This window comes from Thermobia domestica, chromosome 3 (genome assembly GCF_964235325.1).
Source record: "Thermobia domestica chromosome 3, izTheDome1.hap1.1, whole genome shotgun sequence".
Classification (NCBI taxonomy): Eukaryota; Metazoa; Arthropoda; class Insecta; order Zygentoma; family Lepismatidae; genus Thermobia; species Thermobia domestica.
Window position 1 is genome coordinate 180,323,409 of NC_137456.1, and position 27,121 is coordinate 180,350,529.

Genomic DNA, 27,121 nt, shown 5'->3' on the forward strand with positions numbered 1-27,121 from the left:
ATTCATTTCTTCCCGGTAAATTTTCAGAATTTTGTTAGAAACGGACGACAAACTTGGGAACTTAATCCCGAAACGCAAACAAGCCAGCCTGTGGTGGGTGACCAATAAAAAGCACGGATGCTGTCTAACCGAGTTATAGCAGGACGTAGCTTGTGGGCCCGCGCAAGTGTGCGTCCGAAGGGAGTAGGCGCGTCAGCCATGATGGGTACACACGTAGTGAAAAGAAGTGTGTGTTGGCCAGGGTTTGAAAAAACCCGGGCTTTTTTGAAAAAGCCCAACCCACCTGGACCCATATGGGTTTTTTCGGGTTTTATCGAAATATTTCAATGTCTTTGGGGTAAAAGTGTTAAAATGTGATTTATATTTCAGGACTGTCATTGTCACAACTTGCAACAATTTTCTACTTACTGCTGTTTTCAAAAAATGGCCCCATTTTGAAATTTTACATTCGATCGCCGAGAAAATCTATACAGCAACTTTAACATATTTTGCGCTTCCACCGTCAAAATTTCAATTTAAAAGACTGAAAATTGCGCTTCGTAGCATGGATACTTGCTGTTTTGAAAAAATGTCCGCCATTTTGATATTTTACGTTGTTATGCCGCCAAAGTCTATACAGGAAATTTACAGTGTCTCGTGCTTGTATTCCGAAAATTTTAACTTCAAAGGCCGAAAGTTGTACCCTGTAGTGTGTGTGGTAGAGGCAGACAAACGAGTTGAGTTGATTTTGTGTTTAACGTCCCTTTCAGCAGCGAGGCTATATGAGACGGGACCTACTGATTAACGTGGAATTCGAACCACATGAGCTCCCTCCGGGAAGCAAACCCGGCTCCCACTCCGAAGACGCGTATACTAACCGCATAGCCATGAAGGAGCTCGGCAGACAAATGAACAACTGTAGATCAAGTCATCCAGAAGCCTGACTGACGTTCGCCAAATATGAATACCAAAAGGGGTTTATTAATTTAAAACAAAGATACAATTCATGTTGTATGAAATAAATAAATGTTTTAAAATGTCTTATATGAAATGAACATCCTCCAGCGTAAATAAACCTGCCATATTTTCTCAATGAGAATACGGGACACCTCAGACCCCCCTCCCCCTTCCTCAAGTTTCCAACACAATGCAATGAACTGTAGTCTGGTTATGAACACAAGTATAATAGTCCGCGGTGGCTTAGTGGTAGAGCGTTCACCTCTAGTGCATGGGGTTCCTAGTTTGATCCCAGCTCGCGCCAAGTGAGCTTTGTGGTGGACAAACACCTTGTGCGTGGGTTTTATTGGGATTCTCGTTTCCTTCCACTTTCTTCATTCCGTCATTTCATTCATTTCTCATCATCACCGTCACCTTAAGCATAGCAGGCATAACCGTGAGACTAAAACTAAAAGATTTCATTTTATTTATTTTTTTTTTTCAATATTATAATAGGCGAAAGTTCACTAAGCAGCAGCTGCTTTTCTCTGTTCGTACCCTGCAATTAATTGTATAGACTGAAGATGCCTAATAACTTAAGATGTGCTATAAAAATGCTTTACAGAAAACAATATGCAGATTATTTAAATCAGTGGTACATTCTACTTTCAATATTTTTCGCGCGTTGAGCAATATTTATGTTGCTGAAACTGCCAAAATTATGTTCGTCAGTTTAATCTGATGAAAAGCAGATTTTTTTTTCTTGTGTTGTGTGTAATTGTCAGGACCAGATTTACATTTTTCTAAGAAGTGGACCAAAGCACAATTCTGTGCCCCTAGCCTCTGAAAAAGATTATAATTCTTGTTAACTTATCTAATGTGTTGCTGAAGAAAAGGTTAGTCATCTTCCCTGTGTTTGTAAATGTAAAAACACTCAAAGCCATCTTTTTTATGTTCCGGAGAGTATCCGAGTTTCCATCAAGTACAATGGAAAAAGTAGCATTGCAAATTTCGCTCGCTATCAAGTCGAACAGGATGGTGTTATAACTTCCTCGAAACTGTTACATGCAACAGCGTACTGTTCAATCACTAATTACAGGATTCCCAGCCAATGTCGGAATTTTTTGTTTTTCACTTTTAGAATAAGCTGATATTGATAGCAGAAATGGAACGGAGTTAAAATAGGGACATTTCCCTGTCCCGACTAAATTTACGGGGACGCGGGACACTCGGGCCCAAAAACGGGACATTCCCTTTTTTACGGGACGTATGGCAGGCTTAAGCGTAAAATAAATGGTTTTATTTTTGAAGTATTCATTTCCGATCCTTCTGCGTTTAATTTGGGAATTTCCCGAGCACTTCTTTCACGGCGTGTACATCAAAACTTCCACTAGTACGGAAATTTGAACCCAGCACTTGAAATAGTAAGCGTTACATAGTCTTCGGAACCCCGAGCATTAAGCTTCTTAAATTTGACAAGAACTTTTACGCTATTGGTGGTGTTAATTCTACAGAATGCTTATTTGAAGAGTAGTAACTAATGATTGAACTAAACTACTGTTGTTGGAAAATCAAATTGTAGTTGAAGAACCTCGTATTTTACATCAAAGGTAAGAAATTATACTAATAGTTTTACTAATGTATTTACATATGTACTATTAGTACCGGCACCTATCACCTTAAACTCGTCAAGCGTATGAGTGATAATGTCCCTCGGTGTCGCCAAGTCGACGAGCATACTATTCACGGAAAATATTTTTTAAAGTACAAAATTGCTTATTTTACTTCAAATAGGCTATAAGCATAATCCATACATTAATTTGTTCTAGAACTATCTCAAGCTAAGGTAAGTTTTTTTTTTTTTTTTTTTTTTTTAATTCATTTAGTGCATTCTGAACTTTATAAAGGTCTTATGTTGAATGTTGTTGTATACCTTAACGTGAAAGCCTCTAATTCGCCCAAGGAAAGTCCAAAATCTGATAAAAATCACTTACAATGTGATCAATAATATACTGTAATATAATACAATATACTGTATACGATACAATATAATATACTGTATCAATAATATACTAACAAATAGGTCAAAAACCCAGGTGGGTTTTAAAGTGGGTTTTTTCAGGTGGGTCCAACCCGAAAGAACCCACCGGGTTTTTTCGGGCTGGGCCCACTTGAGCAAACCCTGGTTTTGGCAATGATGCAAATTTCAGTAGCTGTTCTCATGGTTTCGTACTAGTAACGCTCTAACATAAAGTACAGGTTCTGTACCCCGTACACAAATATACTGCCAGTGGAAAATAGTATCGAATGGAGTCATCTTTCATGTGCACTCACTCATTTTATTCGTCCTAAACCACTTGTAATAAGTTTACACTAGTAACTCTACACTTGCAAACCTCACATATAGCAGTATTACTTTGTATTTAATTCTGTCACCTGGAGAATTTGTTCCTTATAATTAGAGACGAAACTTTTTCGCAAATGCAATATGTGCGAAATGGTAAAAAAATGCGAAAATGTTTCAGGAAACCTCAAACTTTTCTTTTCAGAGCCAGAAATCACGTTTATATTATCGCGAATTTCGGCATCACTTGCGATAAATGCGAATAAAAGCGAAAGAGTGAAATTATTGCTAATAATGACTAAAAAGTGCATTTCCAATATTATTTAACTGCTTCACATTACTTGTTGGACTCACAAATTTAATTTAATTGGTGCTATTTTTCGAAGGGAGTTAAATGGTTTGGTTACCCAAACAAAAGCTGTGTTTTATAACTGAAGATAGGTTAAAAATGCTTATCGGAAACACTTCGATACTACTATCCCAGAGAATCCTCCGCCTTTGTTTCCGGAGTTAGTTTTATTGAGGTGAGAAAGTTGGTTTGAGGCTGTTTCGTATGTTAGGTGAATTTTTTTCCAAATTAGAATAATTTTTCAAAATTGAAAGTTCATCATCCCATGTAAGTCAGTGGCTATAAAATTTTAGCAGTAACAAAAAAGTCAAGTTTGAGGTTAAGGTGCAAGCATCGTTTATCAGTGAATGTGGTTGCTCAACTGATTAAGGAAGTAAAAGGGTCCAATTAACCTTATGCCCACCTTATTGTCGGGATCCCAGCCCCCGCCAAGTGAACTCTGTTGTGCGTGGGTTTTATCGGAGTTCTCACGTTTCCTCCCACTTTCTTCTTTCCACCATTTCATTCATTACTTATGCCTAATCGGTTAGCCTGATCGGCATAACCTTGGGACGTAATACTCAAAGATTTCATTTCATTTTTTTATTGTCGGGAAAACGAAGTTTTAGAGTTAGCTCAAACAGGAAATTTGGGTCTGCTACTGCAGAGTTAATTAAAAAAAAAGTAGTGCTTGTCACCAGGCTTAAGTTGAAGTAAAGTTAAAAACATGCGTGTCAAAAGTATTGTTGAAGTTGCAAAATTACACGCAAGCAAGTGACAACAATTGTGTGTGGAAAGTTTACGAAAATATCTACAAGTTATTTGATCCAGAAACTTCATAAGATGTAGACATCAACAAAACTTAACTGTTGTTCGAGAAAGTGTAAAAATTTTTGCATTAATTTCTGTATTTCACTGAATACATTAGCTAGAATGTGCACCTAATCAAGATATATCCTCATTTTTTGTATTACAGAGATTGATCAGTCTACATTTGGCCAATTTCGACTTATCTAAAAATTTAAAAGAATCCGTGACGCCAGGTCCGTAAGTGCTCGATGTGTTTCCCTTGGTTCGTAACAATAGCCCGACAGCGTAATTTCCACTGTAATAGGCTTCTCTGAAGAACTGGGAGGGAAATCTTGTCCCATTCCCTTTGCACAGCTTTCCAAAATCCTTCCACTGTTGTCACACGCCGTTTTCCCAAAGCCCGCTTCAGCAATTCAAATCCACAATAGTCCATAGAACTTGCATCTGGAGATTTAACAGGTACCTCATTGAAAGGTATTACCTGTATACCACTTGCCTCCTCCATCTCCCTGTAGAATGCGAGGAAAGATCATGAGGTATGTGATGAGGCCTTGTCCATGTGAATGCGCACTAGATTGGCGTCATTTCCGTACGTTGTTGGAATCTCATGCTCGTAGATCGGCCACATGATCTGCTCCTGAAAATACTGCGAATTTATTTTGCAGTTTTTCGCCACCCTACGAATCTTCAGTTTACCTCGGTAACAGTAGCCAGTAACGACCATGAACCCTTTTGGGAAGGATTCTTTACAGACACGGACCCACCTTCTGAAGTTCTTGGCGCCTTTCTCTCTGTACATGATGGCTCTCGGTTTGCCGCAGTCGGAAAGGTAAATCCATGCTTCATCGAGCGTTACGACATACATCCACCTCTGTTTTGCCAAATGCCGTTCGTACAGCTTCCGGCCGTTACACTTTCGTTCCTTTTGGTGGGCATCCGTGAGAAGATGGCCGAGGGCTTTCATGACTTTTCCAGCTTGAGTTGATGGTGTAACGTCCGGCTCACAGTCCCCAAAGACACGTAAAGACGATTATAGTGCGTCCAGTAAGAGAACGTCTCTGACAGCTCGCAGTGACATTGCCACTACACGCGTGTCAAGGCTTTTTTCGGTGCAACTGTAGTGGCAATTTAATTAATGGTATACGACAGAGTAATCGTGGTTGGTAACACTGGTATCAAAGTAGGGGCTGCAATATCCCACCGCATGTGGTAAGAAACGTCAGAGATCATCTCTTGTTGGCCGTGCTATAGCCATACACCTTCGTGTTGGTGAGCTCCTTCGTGGCTAAGCGTTTAGCGTACGCGCCTTTGGCTTGGGAGACCCGGGTTCGATTCCCGGCAGGAGTTCATGTGGTTCGGATTCCGCGTTAATCAGTAGGTCCACGTCTCATATAGCCTCGCTGCTGAAATGGACGCTAAACTAAAATCAACAACAACCTTTGTGTTGGCGGATTTTCTTGCATTGCCATTTTGCGAAGTTTCCTCTGCATGGTGAGGTGACCTTGGTGAATTCCCGCTTCGTAGGCAACTTCGTTGGTGATCCAAATGGTGGATCGTTGCCCTTGTACTTTTTAATAACATTTTTATTCCACTTAAACTGATGCTGCAACCATTCTTCTTGCACTGTTGTTTAATGACAAACACTAAAGAGGGCGTCATAAAGAACGGCAACATAGCTTCCCAAAACTGGCTTAGTTTGGGCGGCATTTTGATTACAGAGCGGAAACTCACACACTTGGAAACAAATTTAACACAACACTCATAACAATGGTCCTTTTTTGTGCGTTATTGTCGTCCGCGCGAAAAAACAACTCCGTTCCCAGGAAGCCACTGCACAACACTGCAGGACGCCACGAGCCAGGTAGGGTGAGTCCATTCTGCCCGGAAGGAGGAAGGAACGGAATCGGCCAGACGTTGGCTGAACAATCTCTGTAGCTGCACCTTACTATCAAAAATATATTGTTGACAAGTACCATATTTTAAAAAAAGAAAAAAACTTTTGCTACATTTAAAAAAATAAATGCGAAAATTGTGATAATGCGACATAAATGCGAAAATTGTAATAATTAGTGCTACAAGGTATCACAATTGTTGCGAAAAAGTTTCATCTCTGCTTATAAACATTTCTTTTCATTCAAAGTATTCAATTTTATCTGTAAATCTTGCAAAATGGGGTGCGAAAAAATTACACCCGCACCCAAAGTGTGGGATGCTTTACACGCTTCACCTGCGAATCGGTAAGTAGAACCTCTTTCAAAGGTATGGTACAGTAGAGTAGAGTGTTTAAATAAGTAAGGCAAGGTTGGATCGAGTTAGGAGAGGTTTCAGATATAAAATAGACGTCAAATTGAAAAACCTTTTTCTTTCACTTTTCATGCTTTAAGTGATTTCCTAAGGCGTTGAACAGTGTTATTCTTGCAAATAGGTGTGCAAACTGACGTGCCCAGGAAATCGCTACGTGCTATCCTATTATATGCAATTATCTCATCAAGAAATTCATTCGCGGTTTTTCAGAAGTTACATTCGTAGGTTGAGAGTCACTTTCCGAGCACTTCCCTTACAGCTATAAATATGCGTTCAATTGTATGCCATAAAAACGCATAAACCAACTTTTGCTAGGTGGCCACTAAAAGCGAGGATGCTATCTAACCTAGTTTCAAATATCTAGGATCAATATTAACAGAGGAAAATCATATTCACGGAGAAATTAAATATCGACTAAAAGCAGGGAATTCGTGTTACTATTCGGTTCAGAATCTCTTGGCGTCGCGAATTCTGTCGAGGAATTTGAAGCTTAAAATATACAAAACGATAATCATGCCTGTTGTTTTGTATGGCTGCGAAACATGGTCACTTACTCTGAGGGAAGAACATAGACTGAAAGTATTTGAGAACAAGATCCTGAGGCGAATATTCGGACCTAAAAGGAAGGGGAATGGGGAATGGCGGAAACTACATAACGAGGAACTACATAATTTATATGGTTTACCCAACATTGTTAGGGTCATCAAGTCTAGGAGGCTTAGGTGGGCGGGTCATGTAGCTAGAATGGAAGAAAGTAGAAACGCTTTCAAAGTCTTGACTGGAAGATCAATCGGAAAACGACCATTAGGAAGACCTAGGCGCAGATGGGAGGACAATATTAAGATGGATCTCGCAGAGATTGGAATACAAAGTAGAAACTGGATGCAGTTAGCTAAGGATAGAAGTCAGTGGAGAGCTTTTGTGAACGCGGCATTGAACCTCCGGGTTCCATAGGCCATAGAGTTAGTTAGTTAGTTAGTTAGTTATGCTATCTAACCGAGAAACCCAACAGGAGAGCCCGGGCGGGGTGCATCTACAAGGGGCAGGCGCGTCAGTGACAGGGGTATGCTCACACTCAAGGATAATACAAAAACATTATATATCGCATAGAATTAGTTGGGTTAGAGCATTCACACATGTGACTCTATACTTGTGAGCATAAAATATATCGTTTCTACATTGTGAGAAAAATACTCGTGGTGATGGAAATTAGTATGGTAGATAGTGGTTTTCACATGTACTCATACGTTTTAACTCTAGTATAGCCCTTGTAATGGTATCGGCTCTTAACTTGAAATACTGGCTTCCTACATTTTGAAAATTGGCAAGATTTTACTTTCGTCATTTTATTCGATTCGTCGATTCAGTGATTGGAATTTTTTGCTTCCGATTTTAAGAACGTATCTGTTTTACTGTGATGAGCCACGTGGTGACTTCGTATTAATGGTTATTCCTTTATTGTAGGTGCACGAAAGTGTGGTAATGACTTTGACGTCATATGTTATGACGGCTATTGTTTAGCTTTGGGGGGGGGGGGGCAGGTTTTTAACAGGCTTTTTTTTTGTGATATTCTCTTCACATTCGGTTAGGTCGGTTTAATAACATTTAATTCAGACAGTATTGCCGAGCGAGCGTGAGCGAGTGAAGGCGGGTTAGAGCCCCGAAGGACATGTCGTTTTCTGTCTTCGTTTGTGTTGCCTTTCCCCCCTTCCCATTACTAAGCAATTACCGTTGTGACTGTTCTTCATGTTGCCTTGCTTAGGATTTTACTTCTGTGCTGTGCCTCGTTGTTACAGGTGGATTTCGCACCTGTTGCTTTCTGCTGTATATTAAGCTGTTTTCCCTGCGGTACGAGATGAAAGTTGCTTTTGACAAAGAACAAATCAGAAATTTGAATTTATACTAGTTATGAACATGTGTCTTTGTGCAATTTCATTCTCATACGAAGAGGGGCGGGCCGCAGAAGGAAACACCTTCTCTGGGGCCATGAGCATTCATTTATTGGTAATAGCATTGGAGATAAGTATCAGGCTTTATTCATTTATTGATATATTTATTTGGTTAGGAATACAGAAGATGATGACCTGAGCATGGTATGTAATATACAGTGTATGATGAAATGAAGTGCAGGTAACAGAACACAATGATGTATGATAGTGTCAACGATGATGTTAATCTTCTGCTCTGGGGCTACTCAGAGCGGATTTAATTATTTGGAGCCCTGTTAGTTAGAAAACAAAGGAGTGTATTCATGAAATTATGTGGAATAGATGAAGGAATTATAGATTCAACGACAGGAGTTACAGTGAGCGGTAACACCACACCTGATGTCGTAAGTCAGTAATAATGTACTAACTAAAACTACCGTAGAGGTACTCGGCGTTTTCGTATCCTCCTTACAGTCATTCAGTCTGACACTCATATAACAGAATCACAAGTTTGTAGCGTGAAATATAATTTCGCTGAAACTGACTGAAACAAATATAATCTCTACATCTCCGAGCGGCTTCAATCTAGTAATTCTGCTATCACATCCTTAGATGACATAGATAGTATATCTACATCTTTAAGCAACATCATCATCGATGCAACCGAATATGCAATTTTAAAAAGAAACTTGCACTCTACCCGGCCTAGTTTAGAAGCCATTGAATGAAAAGGCGGTTCTTGCTTCACAGAATAGGAATTTTATCATCCACTTCCGTGAATGCGAGTAAGAAAAACTGTATTAAATGAATGGATTGAAGATCGACTATGGGAAAGGAATTTCAGGATTTCAAGAACTTAAGTTTTACACCTCCCTCATGGAATTTAAAATCAAAATTTGAGAGTATTTGTAATTCTGCTGAGGCAAGAACGGTACTTCAGGTAGACAATATAACATGTTTCGAAAATCAAAATTTACATGTCTTTAAAAGAAGAAAAACACATTATTGCTTCTGGACACTTTAAAGTGTTAAAAAGGTTTAGATTACTATTCGAACTAATTTAATTTATTAAAAAGAAATGAAATTTTTATTTTCATATCTCAATTATGGCCTTTAGGCTGAAGGAGGCGGGTGATTAATGAAAGTGATTTATTGTGATATTTATTTTTGTGTTCTTCCACCGAGAATCGATCGTAGGACCATGTGCACCAAACGCACATGCACTGGATCAGCGGAGAGGGCTCGAAGTGTTTTAAATTATGTATTCGTAAGCCTCCACAAATAATGCATTAGCTAAGATTTCTTAAATACTTTTAAGATTTTTAAAATGTATATACTACCAGATGATTGCAGTAGTACTCTCGATTGATTGACTAAATTCGATTGAGTAAAGATACGAGAAAATGGAAAGAGAGGAAAGTTGTTGGAAATACGTAGGTTTGATTCTAAATGGTAGTTTTCCAAACGTACCAGCCCTTTGGGTCCCACACTATTACAGGTGCCCTCTGTTAAATGCAAAAGGAACATTGCCAATTCAGCATTCTATTCTCTTGGGTCTTCGTCATATCAACAAAACAGCATTGTTGGAAAACAAATTTGAAGTGTTCTAGGTTCGTTTACACATCAGTTTGCACTTTGAGTGTAATTTCTTCGTCCTCTTGTTCCATTTGAACAGCCTGCCAAAATGAAAACGTTATATTTTCTCATTTCACATTTTAGGTGCTTCATCTGTGTGGAGCTCAAACGGCTGATGCGATTGGAAAATTTTTAGCAGTAATTATAAGTATGAGAGAAATAAGATTCGAGTCCACCTCAAAAATTTACCTATAATGAAAACAGATAATCAGCTCATATATTTATATATAGATAGATAAATAGATAGGGTGTCTCAAAATCCCCTGACATAGGGTACCTCTGTTATTATCAGTTACAGCAAAATGTAAGAGGGAAAACCGTCTCCAAATATATTTTCAAACTAAAGTGAAGATTTTTTTTTTTTTAATCGGACAAGCCGTTTCGGCTGTACATCTTATGCGTCTAATGTTAAATGAAAATGGAACGTTGCCATTTACCTGGAACCACAACATAAGTGAATGAAGTGATGCTAACGTGTCGATGGCCAGCCCCCATTTCAAACATGCCTCCGTTTACCATACTCTTACAAAATTTATCCATCTTGTAAATGGCAACGTTGCATTTGAATTAACATTGGCTGTATAAACAGTGTACAGCCCAAACGGCCTGTCCAATTTAGAAAATTCGTTTACTTTAGATTGAAAACATCATATTTGGAGACAGCATTTTGTTGTAACTCTGATAATTAGAGTTACCCCATGTCAGGGGATTTTTGAGAGACCAGGTATATATACTCGTATATGCCAGCATCTGCTCATATAGAGAATTGGAGGTGGAAATTCGAAAATTATATAGAAAGAAAAAAGCATCAAATATAATCAAAGTAGTGTTAGGAATAGGAAACTATTTTTTTTTCTATAGCTTGAAAAAAAGTTCAAGGATTAAAGAAAGTGGGTCACTATGGAAATAGGGCAAATCGGGATATAGTAAATTTTCTAGTTCTAGCAAATTTTATTTTTTCCGCATTGTCGAAAACAAAGCATTTTTCAGTATGGGAGTATAGCCTGGTATCGTATCATATATATACGTAGAGATTTCAGTTTGGAGGAGGAGGAGAATATTTCTATACTAATATCAAGGTTTATAAACGTTAGGAAGGAAGAATTTATATTAATATAGTATTTCGTTGATATTGAAAGAACGTGAATTGTACAACATGACGCAAATCGACTGTGTGTTTCTTTTAATTTAAAAAGTAATTCTCAGGTGAAAGACTTCAATCAAATATTTGAAATATCGTTCAAAAGTTCTATAAATACAAACGTAATATACATATGCTTTTTAAATCTTAATTAAAAAAAAACAAAAAGAACTGAAAGAATATTGCTTTTCTTCTTTCTTTCTTCAAATACGGTTTCCTTTACCAGCAAGTTTGAAATTAGGCGATGCAAGCAATACAAGTGATAAGTTGGGTTACGTAATTGAACTTTGCAAACAAAGAAAGCAATGCCTCTTTCGCAAGTCAGTGAAGAGAGCCTCCTGGGTTGAACGAGAGACTCAATTACAGTATGCTATGAAATGCCTTTGTTAATTGTGGGATGTCCTGTAATAGGGCGAAATTGTCAGCAGAATAGGAAAAGTACTAAATAATAATTCTTCAATCAAATTGTCATTTATCTTTCTGGTATACAGTTAATCTGGAAATTATCATTTATACAGACTATCAAATGAAATGTTACTTCTTTAGGGTGGAAATCATATTTGTAATGAAAGATTATACCTTTGAGTGAAGAAACAAAGTATTCATTTAGTTTAAATCAGTCCTTAGTAAATAGCAGTTTTACTGTGTGTAACAATTCATTTAAATACATTGACCAAACTATAGTCTTCATTTGAAGCAAATTTTCTTTCTATGACGGGGTTCACACCGACCTCGAAATCCTGTTAAAAGTTAGGGAATTCAGCTTAGTTGTAATAAGTCTTGAGGAAGTCGGGGAGTTTCATGAAAGGGTTAGGGAAGAAAACCTGGAAAAGTAACGGAATTTTAAGTACGGATTTTTACTTCTCAGAACCCATTTCTGTTTTTGACTGACTGACTGTTAGGAATAAATTAATTTCCTTTAAACATATTCTCTACCCACACATAACACTATGTATATATACGTGCATAGTAGATGAGGAGCCCGTGGAAATTTGTAAATATTAACCTGTGAAATAATAATAATAAAAAAAAATCAGGGAATTCGTGCTACCCAAATAAGTGGGAACTGTATATGATAAATTACTTAATTTTTGCGCTAATACTTTGTCTTCTTTTTAATATAATGATGCTTAAATGGTAATAAAAATTATTAATTTTTCCGTTCCTTAAAAAATGCATTTACGAATTTTTCTTTTTGTTTTCAGTCTGCTCATAAGACGTTCAGAATCAAGCGAAAACTTGCAAAGAAGTTGAAGCAGAATCGACCAATTCCTCAGTGGATCAGAATGCGAACTGGTAATACCATCAGGTGAGTTTTACTAATGTCGCTTTTCTTATATATTACGTTTATAATAAATGTTTTATTGACACATTCAATTTAATATATGTTTGTGTATCTTCTTGTATATGATACCGTGTTATAAAATCCAGCCGATTTTAATGAAGCTCTGTTTTCCTTCTCGAGCGATTCTTTAAGAATAAGAGTAAAATCAACATAAAATGGGAAATTTTATTATTTAATAGTACATTTGTTAGCTGCCTGCATCCTTTGTGCTTCGAGTGAGGATAGGAGAGAAAAAAGCTTGGTGATCGTGAAAAGAATCTAATTTAAGATTTCAACGAATTTGCGCGTTTTATAACATTGACGTGGCTTGAAAGTGATTTTTCGATATGTCTATTCCTCCGTCCGATGGGGCGTCGAATTTTCATTAAAAAAAAAAAAAAAAGGATAAAAATTTTTAAAAATTGCAGATTTTTCAAAAATGAAAATCAGCTCTAACGATTTTGATTATCCTCCAAATATTTAATAAAGTATATATATATGTATGTATGTATAAAATATGTGTGTAATATGTATGTTGCACCGTAACTGGAACATCTGGAGCAATTCCAACCAAACTTGATACACGTATGACTAACCATCTGGAAAAATATACTGGAAGGTGACACTCTTACCTGTAAGGGTAGAGGGGTTGACATGTAAAAATAATAGAAAAACATCTATGTTAGTGTCGAACACATAGTTTCCGGGATGCTGGGATAAATAGTGACAATAAATGAAAAATAGTAATAAGAATTGAAAAACAAAAACGTCCAAAATGAGCGAGATTACTATTAGGTAATGCATAGTTTTTGGTGTCGATCAGCTGATTGGTGATAGTCCCCATGACATGTAAACCCAAGATTAGTCGAATGGAATGAATAGATCTATGAATAAATTTTTAAAGTTAATATAACTGCAATATTTAGAAAATTGTGAAAAGAAATAGACTTTAGGTTGTTTTAAAGGGGGAAAGAGATATTTTCTGTATTCTTTTGCCAAATTGATATTAACGTTATGCTTTGTTTGGAATCACATCACGGGAAAGCGATTGCTCCCATTGAAATTAATTTTGGAACATAATAGCTATCTCTAGCTGAATATTTATCGTGTCAGTTTGATTAAAGGGCGTACCGTAAGTTGCAGGGAGGTTGAAAAAAAATATGCCAAAAATTGTCTTACGGAGTTTTGTCATTATTTATTTATTTTTTAAAATTGAAATATATATCCAAATTAGCATAAGGTTCAGATAATTATAAACCTATTCTTCCCGTACGAAGAACGGATATTTCATCTAGTACATCATAAAAGAATATTAGTATTTTATAATCTATTTTCATCTTATAAAACTTGCACAGCCAACATCTATGTGTATAGATATGTAGCTATAAAAAGTCAACAATTATTAATCCATTTCTGAACTACTGTTTTTCTACCTCTTCACAATATTGGCTAATTGTATTTATTCTGTTGTGTGTCGTAATTTGCATTGTCGGCTTCAGGAACATGAAACCTTTTGGAACATTCAAGGAACTTAAAAGGCAACATTATGCTGAGAAGGAGAATCCCCCACAAGGGGGGCTAAAGGGAGTTACTGTGGGTAACTCAAAAATTTTAAATAGCAACCCCCATCGTGTGGTACCTCGTTTGAAAGGTAATCACGAGTAAAGACCACTTGTGAAAATTGTAAGTCGCTAGCATGTCCGTAGCCAACATGGCGGCCATCCGTAAAGGACGGTCGAAGAAACATTGCAAACCTGTAAGCAGAGAGTAACATAGTATGATTTGGAACATACCTCATTAATGCAGGAGATGCTCGAAGTGTGCATCGCCCACTTCCTGGCAGTAATGTAAACGTTGGACGAACTCCTCTCGAACACAGGTAAAAGTCATTACCGGTATAGAATGACAGGCATCAACTATGCGTTGGCGCAACTCCGCAATGCTGTTCGGCTGCGTGCGGAACACTATAGTCTTCAAATAGCCCCAGAGAAAAAAGTCGGGTGGAGCAAGGTCTGGCGAACGGGCTGGCCATTGAATGGTGCCGCGACGACCAATCCATCGTCGCGGAAATAGTCACGTACAAGGTGGTGAAAATGGGCAGGACAGCCGTCATGCTGAAAAACGGGCGGAATCTCTCCAAATTCTTGCGGATTCTCTTCCATTGCCTCGACAATCAACGGTGCAATAAAGTCTTGCAGCAGCGCCAGGTACTTCTCACCCGTTAATATTCCATCGATGAAGAGGGGCCCGATTATGTGATTACCTAAGATACCCGCCCAGACATTCAGCGACTCTGAGTGTTGAGTGTTGCCTTCACGAAATACATGAGGATTTGTGTCACACCAATATCGGCAGTTATGCCTGTTGACCTTGCCATTCAAGTAGAACGTACTCTCATCGCTGAAACACACGTTTGTCAGCACAATGGTCCCACGTGCCAATGCCTCACACATCTGCTCACAAAACTCGATACGCATATCGGGATCATGTTCACTTAACTCCTGGACCATATGTAGTTTGTATGGATGGAAGGTATTTTTTTTTAAGATTCTGTATGTCGTTGTGCGTGACACACCACACGTTTGAGCCACAGTTGTTATGGACTGTTGAGGATGCACATTCAGCTCCGCCAACACTTGTATCTGTGTTTCTTCCGTAGCAACACTAGGGTTTCGAGGCTTTGGGGCATTGGCCACACTGCCTGTCGTAAAGAATTTGATTAATAAATGGCGTACAGAAGAAACACTAATTGGGTTGCGCACATTTTGTTCATTGAACAACCGTGCTGTTGCACTCTACGAACGATTCGTAGCACCGAAGAGTAACACAATTTCAATTCTCTGTTCAAGAGACCACATTATGTATGCAATGTAGGATGGTCAAACGCACCAGCACAAACACGTCTACGTCCTTCAGACCTACTGTTCCGGGATGTAATGTAGCGCACTGTTGGTCGGAAAAAGCACATCTGATAGTGGTGCACGAGTAAACAGAGTAGCTTTGCTAAAGTACGTGTGTCCAACACCAAAGCGCCACCACGGGCAACTCGGTGTCATGAACTACATCTCCTCGTCGGTAAGAGTAGCAGTTCGACAGTAGCGCAATGGTAAAGTGTTGGTTCAGTACACGTGCGATCCGGGTTTCGAGCCTCGGAGGGTTCAGATTTTTCAATAATATTATGGTACTCTCTTTTCTATCGGTTTCAGTTCAATTTGCATGTTTTGTATTTGCAATACTGTTATAGTGTTAGTTGTGTGGTATGTGTATTGTGCATTCGTTCCGAACTAGACCTACGTTGGACTTTAGAGTTTGTTGTGGACACGGTCTGGTCTCTATACGCGATTACTTTTCCAGCGAGGTACCACACGATGGGGGTTGCTATTCAAAATTTTTGAGTTACCCCCAGTAACCCCCTTTAGCCCCCCCTTATGGGGGATTCTCAGCATAATGTTTCCTTTTATATCCCTTGAAGGTTCCAAAAGGTTTCATGTTTCTTTCTGCCTTCGTTTCTTCTGGAGACGAGCTTTAGTGTTATTCGTTGAACGCACTTCGACCGTCCTTTACGGATGGCCGCCATGTTGGATACGGACATGCTAGCGACTTACAATTTTCACAAGTGGTCTTTACTCGTGATTACCTTTCAAACGAGGTACCACATGATGGGGGTTGCTATTTAAAATTTTTGAGTTACCCCCAGTAACCCCCTTTAGTCCCCCTTGTGGGGGATTCTCCTTCTCAGCATAATGTTGCCTTTTAAGTTCCTTGAAGGTTCCAAAAGGTTTCATGTTTCTATCTGCCTTCGTTTCTTCAGGAGGTGGACCTTAGTGTTATTCGTGGAACGCACAGTATATATATACAGGGTGGGCCATTTTAATTAATCCACGGAAATATCTGAAAAATGATAAAACATAGAAGAAATGTTTCAAGTACACGTTATATATTGCTTAGGGGGAAACCCAATTCCGCCAAAAGTACCCCTCCCCGCCCCCCCTAAATGGGGGTAACTGGGGGTAACTTTGAAATGTCAAATGGGAACATGGGTCGAGTAATACCTCGTTCGAAAGGTCTTGGAAAACTAAGTAACGCTGTACCAAAAGATGTTCCATATTGTGCACCGGTTTCAAAATGGCCGCCATGATATGATTCGGAAACTCCAGTACCCGTAGTGTGAAAACCATGGAAGGTAAATGAATGGAACAAAATTGAAATACGTAAATATCATAGGGCATATCGAACGGTGTGGTCCCTGTGATCCCAGTGGCCTCCCTAAAGGGGTCTTGGGGGCTAACTTCAAAATTTCAAATAGTAACATGAGTCGAGTAGTACCTCGTTCGATAAATCTTGCAAAATCTAACATATTGCAGGAGAAAACGTGAAATGGCAGTGTTCTCAAAAGGCCGCCGAAACATAGTATCCGTGTCAGAGAAAAGGTTTAGTACCCGTAGTGTGAAAGCGATTGGAGATAAATCAACAAAAGAAAAACTGGAGTAGCTAACTGACGTAAGGCACATCGAGAGGTGTTGTCGGGGTGACTCCAAGGGCCAACTGAAAGGTATCCGGGGCCAACTTGAAAATTTCAAATAGCAGCTTGAAGCGAGTAACATCACGTTACATAGACAAATTAATATCAAACAGCTTCTGTAAGAAAATTTTCGACATGAGGCACAGTTTTCAAAATGATCGCAAAGACATGGTGACTGTGTCTAAGAAAACGTCCAGTGCCGATAGTATGAATACGGTTAGACATAAATGAAAATAACGAAAATTAAATAGGAAAACCACGGAGGCGTTCCAAGGCTCGAGAATAATACAACAGAGATAAAAGTATTAGAGTAAAATTGCCATAATGTATAGAGAGAAATCCAGATCCTGCAAAATAATCTCTCCCTGCGCTCTGTATGTGAGTGGGGTGAAAGTTCAAACGAGAGCTCTACTTTAATTCGTAAATTAAGGCCAACCTTACAAATAGGTATGGTGTGGTTGAAACATTTGTTTGGAAGGATGATGCTGTAGTGACTAAAAAAAAGAAAAACTTTTATGCAATGCGTGCTGGTTATTCAGAAAGCATTTCGGGGATATACGTGCACACCGTTTCGTCCCTCAAGCTCACAATATGACATGAATGCTAATAGTTAATCAAAATGTAACTGTGGCCATCCGCGTTAACTTAGTGCACCAATTCTCTGTGCATGAAGTCTGCCTTCCAAACAGCATTGGGTAGGTCAAGCGTACGCCCGAACCGTTGTCCGGTCGGACATTGAAATTTTGAAGTTAGCCCACAAGACCCCTTCAGGGAGGCCACTGGGATCACAGGGATTACATCATTCGATATGCCCTATGATATTTACGTATTTCAATTTTGTTCCATTCATTTACCTTCCATGGTTTTCATACTACGGGTACTGGAGTTTCCGAACCATATCATGGCGGCCATTTTGAAACTGGTGCACAATATGAAACATCTTTTGGTACAGCGTTACTTAGTTTTCCAAGACCTTTCGAACGAGGTATTACTCGACCCATGTTCCCATTTGACATTTCAAAGTTACCCCCCGTTACCCCCATTTAGAGGGGAGGGGTACTTTTGGCGGAATTGGTTTTTACCCCTTAGCAATATATAACGTGTACTTCAAAAATTTCTTCTATGTTTTATCATTTTTCAGATATTTCCGTGGATTAATTAAAATGGCCCACCCTGTATATATATATATATATATATATATATATATATATATATATATATAATAAAGCTTTAAAAATTGAAAATAGCAAGTTTGGTACAAGCAATATGAATAAGGGAAGTTACGTTGCGGAAATGTAGGCTAGCTTAGGTAAATAATGGTAAAATTGAATAAAAGGGTTTTGGTCAGTGTGGTATTTATAAAGTTTTAGGCAACTTAATAAAACAGAGGTTTCTTGAATTTTAGTCTAGTTTAGAAAAGTACAAAGTTCAATACTCTAGGTAGGCTACATTGAAACAGCTATCGTTAACTAGTTTAGTTTAGTTATAGTAAAAAATTAAACAAAAATACTATAAGGAGACTAAAGTAAATCATTAGTTTGTGATCCAGAGTTTTATCAGTATCAACTGCAAAATCAATATTAGATCATAGGTTCATCACAATATGATGGTTCGGACGAAGGGATTTTCACAAGCGTGAAGTTCCTCCTCTGCAGCAATGTCTTTACTATACAACTCAAACAAAATTTTGTAAAACCTCAGAACATCATTTGCTGCCCAAGTCGCCGTAATGTTTTATTAAAAGATTCTCAACATCTTTAAGCTTAGCTTGCTTAACAGATATTCATTGTTCAACTTCCACTTTATGATAGCCCCATAAAGTTTTGCATTTTTAAAGAATAGATTTTCGAACGCCGGTATCAGTGTTGTAGCTTTGTTCCCCCGTGATGTGCATATATATATATTTGGTCTAGGAATTAATTCGTGCGGTTGGTACGCACACATTGAAGCTGTAGTACAAACACAAAATACATAAATACCTTAAGAAAAATATTGTCCATCGCTAGCCACCACTTTCGCCCATCTGTCAGGCAATGTACGGATTCCGTGGCGAAAGAAGTCCTCATCCTTGGAAGCGATCCAGTCAGAGACCCATGTTTCGATATCTTCTGAAGAAGTAAACCGCTGTCCAATCAAATCGTTGTTCATGCAATCGAACAAGTAGTAGTCCGAAGGAGCAACGTCTGGTGAATACGGCGGGTGGGGTAAAACTTCCCATCCGACATTTTCTAAATAGGTTTTGACCGGTTTTGCGACAAGTGGGCGAGCGTTATCATGTTGAACAGTAAGTTTATCATGTCTGTTCTCCCATTCTGGTCGTGTTCTGGCCAGAGCTTGCTTCAAACGCATTAATTGTCGTCGATAACGTTCTCCATTCATAGTTTCACCCGGTTGCAGCAGCTCATAGTACACCACACCTTTCATATCCCACCATATGCACAGCATAACCTTTGCACAGTGAATATCTCGTTTTGGTTGTGATGGACCTGGTTCACCTGGTTTCACCCAGGCCTTTTTTCGTTTAGGGTTCTCGTAATGGATCCACTTCTCATCACCCGTAATAATTCGATGCAGAAACCCCTTTCTGCTCTGTCGTTGAAGCAGCAATTCGCAAATGGTTTTTCGTCTTTCAACGTCTCTGTCTTTCAATTCATGTGGAACCCAATGTGACATCTTTTGAATCATTCCCATGGCTTTCAAGCGTTTGGAGACTGTTGTTTGATCAACGCCTAATGCTGCTGCAAGTTGTTCCTGCGTTTGACACGAATCCTGCTCGAGCAATGCTGTCAATTCTTCGTCTTGAAATTTTTTTGGCTGTCCAGCTCGCTCTTGGTCTGCCAAGCGGAAATCACCACTTCTAAACCGTGCAAACCACTTCTGACACGTTCGCTCAGCTAGAGCGTGGTCACCATACACTTCCACCAAAATACGATGACTTTCAGTCGCACTTTTCTGCATGTTAAAGTAATGCAGCAGGACACCCCGCAAAAACACTTTATCAGGCACAAATTGCGCCATGTTCACTTAACTACAAACTGGTGTTGTTGACGCTTTAATCCACTGCCCTATACTACGAACGATACGCGATGACAGGGGTTTGCAACACATGTGTGGATACACGGAACTGTGGGACGCTCCGTTCGTTGCGCCATCTCTTGTCCACCCGCATGAATTAATTCCTAGACCAAATATATATATATTAGTAGTCTTCAATAGGTGAAATCGTTTGGTAGTATTGAATATGAAATGCTACTGAGATGGGGGCTTTACCACGTGGCCAGTTAATGTTTGCCACTCATACCACACTGCAGTCCTTACCAGTTTTCACAACCCGTTCCAAATTTTCCAGTCATTTTCAGATACGTCTCTCGTTCAACAATAACGAATTTTCTTATTATCTCCCGCTCTATATTTTCGAAAACTGTCGGCGAGTAAGAATGGAAAAGTCAGTTGAACTTCCCGACATGTTCAGGACCGTCTTGAGACAACCAGCACATACGCATACTAATCATTGTTAAATTTCGGTTCTAACCACAGCATCCATCAGCACACGACCGTGCAATCTTTATTTCATGATCAAAGTTGATTTTCTGTAAACAGTTGTAGACACACGAGGCGGTTTCCAGGGAATTCTTCGGATATTCATAGCAAAAAATATTACACAAGAAGTCAAACTAGATGGAATGAGTCATCCTATCTCATCGTCTACGAAGTCATTGGACACCTCGAATGCTGTCTTGACAATAGTTATTTCCAATTTGAAGAACATATCTACAAGTAGAAACAGGCTTGGAACGGAAAGTCCATTATACTGTCTACTTGCCAGTCTAGTTGTGAATCATTTCGAAAAGGAATTCTTAAAAATGAGAAATACAAATTTGTTAGCTATTTTCGGTACGTTTATGTTTGTTTGGTCATCTATAAAGAGAAGAACAGCTTCTCAGACCTGGTGAAAGAATTCAACAGCATTCACGATAGTCTAAGATTTCGTGTCTTTATACTTTCTACATTACTAATGACGTTTCTTCTGTATCTTTTTCGTTGATGCGGGAAATTTAGTAGTATAGTTTTCCTTATATATATATATATATATATATATATGTGTGTGTGTGTGTGTGTGTATATACCGTTATTTTCTAGACCCAAATTAGTCTTTCGCAAAATTGAGGCTATACTGTAAATACTTCCCGGTTTAATTATCCGGATTTTCCTTTCGTCCCGAATAGTTAATACATGTAGTCCTATTGTCGATTCCCGTTGAGTGCTTGTTTCAGATTGCAAATGCAGGGACTCAGGAAAGAAGAAAGAAAGAAAGAAAAAGAACGAAGATGGTTTTACACTACTTTATTACCTGTGAAGTTTTGGGCTTTTTGAAAACATATCATCATAAAATACACCTTGTTCTTTTCTTAGCCATTATAACTCCAATAATGGGTAAGAAGTACTTTACTTCGAAGAAAAAACAAACAAAACAAAATTATTTCAAGAATTTAAAAAATCGGTCACTCGATGGGAAAGGAAAAGGGCAAATCTATGGGCTCATGAATCTATGAATTTTCTAGTTGCAATGAATTGTTGGTAGAGCTACTAGAGCGATGTTCAATGGCAAAAGTGTTTTAGTTAATTAGTAAATATTAGCAATAACTGTACTGACAATGTAATGGTTAGATTGTGTTCCGCGAAATTATCATTCACAATTTATACATTAGCTAAAACTTCAGTTAGCTCATGAATCTATGAATTTTCTAGTTGCAATGAATTGTTGGTAGAGCTACTAGAGCGATGTTCAATGGCAAAAGTGTTTTAGTTAATTAGTTAGTAAATATTAGCAATAACTGTACTGACAATGTAATGGTTAGATTGTGTTCCACGAAATTATCATTCACAATTTATACATTAGCTAAAACTTCAGTTAGTAACATGTTTTAGAAGCTAACCACATTTTATATGGGAGTTAGGTCGTGGTGTGTAAAACTTAAAGACAGGATAAATTAAGTAACATAAAATAATGCATTGTCGGTGGAAATGAATAAAAACCGGCCAGCATGTTATCAGAGATCTCCTACACGTACATACGGAGCAAGACGTTGCATGACTTGACGTCAGCGGAACCCTAGCACCGAATGGGTCTGCTCCCCAACACGAAACAGTTGAATGTAAGGGACGAAACAGTGTGTGTCAATTAGAGAGCTGTTCAGGTGCATTGCGGTGGTGTTACTCACAACGTGGCTTGAGACAACATTTGGATGACTTCATAGGGGAAAGTATCATTGAGAAACTGGAAAAGGGACAAAGTATGACGAGTGTGACCTAGGAGTTTGGTATTGGCCACAGTAGTGTTCCACATGAATGGGGAGCGATCCAAACCACAGGCGGTGCTGCCAGAGAAGAGGTGGTGGTTTACCACTTTCAACTACAGCAGCGGATGACCGTTACATTGTACGACAGGCAAGAAGTGACAGACGTCAAACAGGGGATGCAATTGCAAACATATTTAAGAGGACTGGAAGGCGCATAATCTCATGCTTTACAGTGTCATGTCGACTACTTAGGGATGGTTCGTTGCACGACAGCCATTACAATGTATTCTCTAGAAACATGCACATGGGCGGCACGGTTAGCGATGGTGCCAACAACATAATGGGACCGAAGAGTGGGGTCGCACACACTCTCCGATGAAAGTAGATTCAATCTAGGTAGTGATTTTACACGTACATTGATCTGGCGAGAGGTGGGAACACGCAGTTTTAACCCAGGAACATCGTTTATCATGTGATCGTTTTGATGGTCCAGATGTTCTTATGTGGAGAGACATAATATTGCGTAGGCATGCCGACCTCGAAATTTTTGAACACGATACACTGACCAGTCAACGTTATTGTGACAATGTACTCCTTCCTCACGGGCAGTCTACCCGAATTCATCTTTATCGGGAATAATGCGCGATCACTTCGAACAGCGCAGGCGGCAGAGCTCTTGCAACGAGAAGATATCCGGCGAATGGACTGGCCTGCTCGTTATTCCAACTTGAATCCCATCGATGACATGGGATGCTATAGGAAGACATCTTGCAGAACATCATGATGCACCAAAAACCATCCAGTAGTTGTCAACAATGGCTGTGAAGTAATGGAATTCCATATCACAACAACTCCTTACCAACCTTGTGAACAGCATGGGACCACGTTGCAGGGAATGCATCGCAGTTCGTTGTAATTACACACGTTTCTAAGGACCGTTTTATTTCTTCTGTAATGCGAGAGGACTGTTATGAGATATAATGACTTCAATGTAAGTTATTGTTTCTGCTTAAAAGTACAATTTTTTGTTGTAATAACGTGTTTCTTCCCGTTGTTTCCTGTATCATACTATAGCACTACTTTCTATGTATTGTTCAAGATTCACCGACCCATGCCACTTGGGTGACACAGCATTCGAAACTTAACTTTTGTCCGTAAGTGTGCACAACAGTGTAGTATTTATTGAGGGTTTCGAGAAATTGAAAGTTAGAAATGCTATCACCAGGTTTTTAATATTACACGATATAACGGTAAAGGAAGATAAAATTCTGGGAATAATAAACATTTACTACAGTGGTAATTTAACATCATACCCAAAATGGTCGTTTATGGTTTTACTGGACAAACCAAACTCATTAAGTTCTAATTTAATAGAATATCTAAAGCTCAGTGTATTTCCGGAACGGAGAACGAGATGTTAACATAATTTTGTACCAAAACAAAAGATATTTTGCAGTCCTCTTTTTTTTTTTTCTTTCTTTCTTTTCTTTCTTTTGTCTACCAATTTGGAAATGTGGATTTAGACAACTCATAATACACATATGACAAGATGTATAACTCAGACACTGATAGGGTAATTATTCAACCGAAGCGATCCCGTCGATAGAGTTGGTTGCAATGAAAGTCAATACCAGTTTGGAAAGGAATTAAGCTAGCCTGCCTCGGGTTGAACGTAGGACTCACTGAACTTTGTTATAAAGACACATTCTCGGTTGTAGAATCAACATAGAAAATCATAGTTGGTAGTTGAATAACAAAATCATTAGGCTGAAATTTCCATTCATCCGACCCCCAAAAGAAGCAGTGTTTTTTGCATCTCTATCTCAGATACAAACTAGAGAGAGGAAGTTAATATTCCAACTTTTTTTTTTGTTTGTTTGTTTGTTTTTGTCTCAGTGTCAGTTTATCATTTTCATTTGCTGCCTCGTGCAGAACTTGTAATTATTGTGTATTATTATGAAAAGTAACCTGATATACTGTTCACATGTCAATTTGTAACGTATTTGTTTAATGGTATGGCTACATCTGAAGTTTTGTCGTTCAAATATACAGTGTTTGAGAAAGAACTCCCTAGTTTTAATGTGTACTAGAATCTGTACAAAGTAATATACACTATTCTAGTTTGTGGTGTTTGATTCATCAATTCTCCAAGTTTGGCTCCCCTGCAGTTGGCAGGTTTGCCTGACCTTGAGACGGCACCAGTCCTGTTTTTTTCTTCTTGTTTCCTCAGTTCAGTCCAGGCAGGCGTGCAGTGCTGCAGAGCAACTCAGCAACAATGTGTACTCCGCAACAAAAAGCGCAGTGTGTTATTTGGCTTGTGAAAAGTGAGTCAGTTATAACAGTGCAAGGTAATTTTAGATGTCAGTATGGTGGTGAACCACCTACAGGAAAAACTATACGTCATTGGCTAAAGTCTTTCAAGGAAACCGGTAGTGTTTTAAAAGAAAAATCACCAGGTAGACCGAGAACTTCTGAAGATGATGTTGAACAGATCCGTGTTTCTTGTGTTCGGAGCCCGAAGAAGTCATGGGCCAGACGTAGTCTACAATTAAGAGTGCCTAAAGGTGCTGTGTATGATGATGTGCGTAAAAGACTTAAGTTGCATGAAATTAAACCTACTGATAAAATCGAAAGGTATGGGTTTACTGCTGACTTTCTACACAGAATTGATGATGATGTCTTTTTTTAAAAGATTCTCTTTTCTGATGAGGCTACATTTGATGTCAGTGAAACAGTTAATCGTCATAACTGCAGAATTTGGAGGGCAGAGCATTCACATGAAGTTATTCAGATCAACGTGACTCTCCCAAACTTAATGTCTGGTGCGGTTTGATGGAAGATCGAGTGATTGTTCCTTTCATTTTTGTAGAAAAAACAGTAAACGGGGACGTTTACTATGACATGCTGACAGTGTGTCTTTCCCCAAATGGACGATATTGAGGCGGAAAAGAAGCTTGTACTTTTCCAACAAGATGGCGCCCCATCTCATTACAGTAACCATGTGCGTGCGGCTCTTGACACTCGCTTTCCAGGAAGGTGGATAGGCAGGGCTGGCCCAATACCTTGGCCACCACGAAGCCCAGACTTAACCCCACTGGACTTTTTCTTTTGGGGCCACATAAAAAATGTTGTGTACAGTGAAAAGATCAGAGACATCAATCATTTACGGGAAAGAATCGTCGCGGTTGGGACAGTTACACCTGAAATGTTGGTGAATACGTGGCGAGAAGTGGAATATCGTCTCGACGTGTGCAGGGCCACAAATGGATCCCACGTTGAAGTCTACCAACATTAAACAAAACTTGAAGGAATTCTCTTTCATGATATGTACTCATTGATGTAAGTTTTCATTCATTTCCCAATTAAATTTATACTTAAAACTAGGGAGTGCTTTTCCAAACACCCTATATATATATATATAAGATATAAAATATTACCGGTAGTATTAATTTTTTTGTATTTATTTTTTCAGATACAACGCCAAAAGACGTCACTGGAGAAGAACAAAACTTAAATTGTAAATAATTTGTTTTGCTTGTGTGAACTACAAACTGAAATAAACATATGCTGTTTATATACTAGAGTTGATTATTCTAATAATTTCACCTTGAAGGTATTTAGTTCTAGTATTAACAGAAACAAAAAGGTTCAAAGGGTCATTCCATGTAAAATCAATCAAAAAAAAAAAAAAAAAAGAAAGAAAGAAAGGATTTTAATACTCATGATTTAAAATTTTGATTAAACTTGGCATGTTTGATCCTTTAATGGATTTAAGTAAGACTATTTCTCTCTCTCTCACTTAAGTGGTTTACATTTTGTAGTCATTGTTCGGTTCAGTCGGACGGAGGATACCTAATTGTTTTCCTTATAGAAAATAAATTATATCTTCCTTGTTTACAAATCAGTGTTGACGAAAATTTTTATGAGCATACATCAGTATGTAAGGAATCCAGAAAGAAAATACATCAGCAAATGCTTTAACAGGGTGTCTATCGGTCACGGAAAAGTCACGAAATCGGAAAACGGTCATGAAAGTCACGAAATTTAGCTTTTGAGTCACGATTTTTTTAACTAGAAATGTATGTACAGATTGGAAAATTTCGATCTATAAAACGTCAAAATTCACCACCAATAATATTATGGTCGGCTTTAGACGCTTCGAAATTGCAAGCAAAGTACGTTTCTATCGCATAGATGAAAATTCGACCTAATTCGCACACAAATTTGCTCTTGAAAATGTTTTGAAATTTTATGATTTGGTGAATAAAAGGTCAGGAAATTTTATTTTGGAATTTTAGTAGATACCCTGTTTAAAATATAGTAGTTCTACGCCAAATGAAATAACTCAGAAGGGAATAAGATAATAATATGTACTCTACCATATGCAAAAACAGAAGGAATTTTTTCATTACTTCAAACCAGAATTAAAAAATCACAATTATTTCAAAAAATATTCGTAGATTTTTTTTAAGATAAAAAAAAAACTTGTACTTGAGTAAGAAAACAAATACCAGCTTAACTATCTGATTTGATTCTTCTAACATCAAATAAAAGAATACGGCTTTCAGAT

The 27,121-nt window shown here is 38.4% G+C and overlaps 1 long non-coding RNA gene across 1 annotated transcript in view; it reads left to right on the forward strand.

The window, feature by feature from the left end:
• Positions 1-26,129, forward strand: part of LOC145680893 (uncharacterized) — a 29,709-nt gene extending 3,580 nt beyond the window's left edge. Inside the window, exons 2-3 of the long non-coding RNA XR_014130692.1 lie at positions 12,611-12,714; positions 26,024-26,129. This is a non-coding gene — a long non-coding RNA (uncharacterized LOC145680893). The remainder of the gene's footprint in view (positions 1-12,610; positions 12,715-26,023) is intronic.
• The last annotated feature ends 992 nt before the right edge of the window (positions 26,130-27,121 follow it).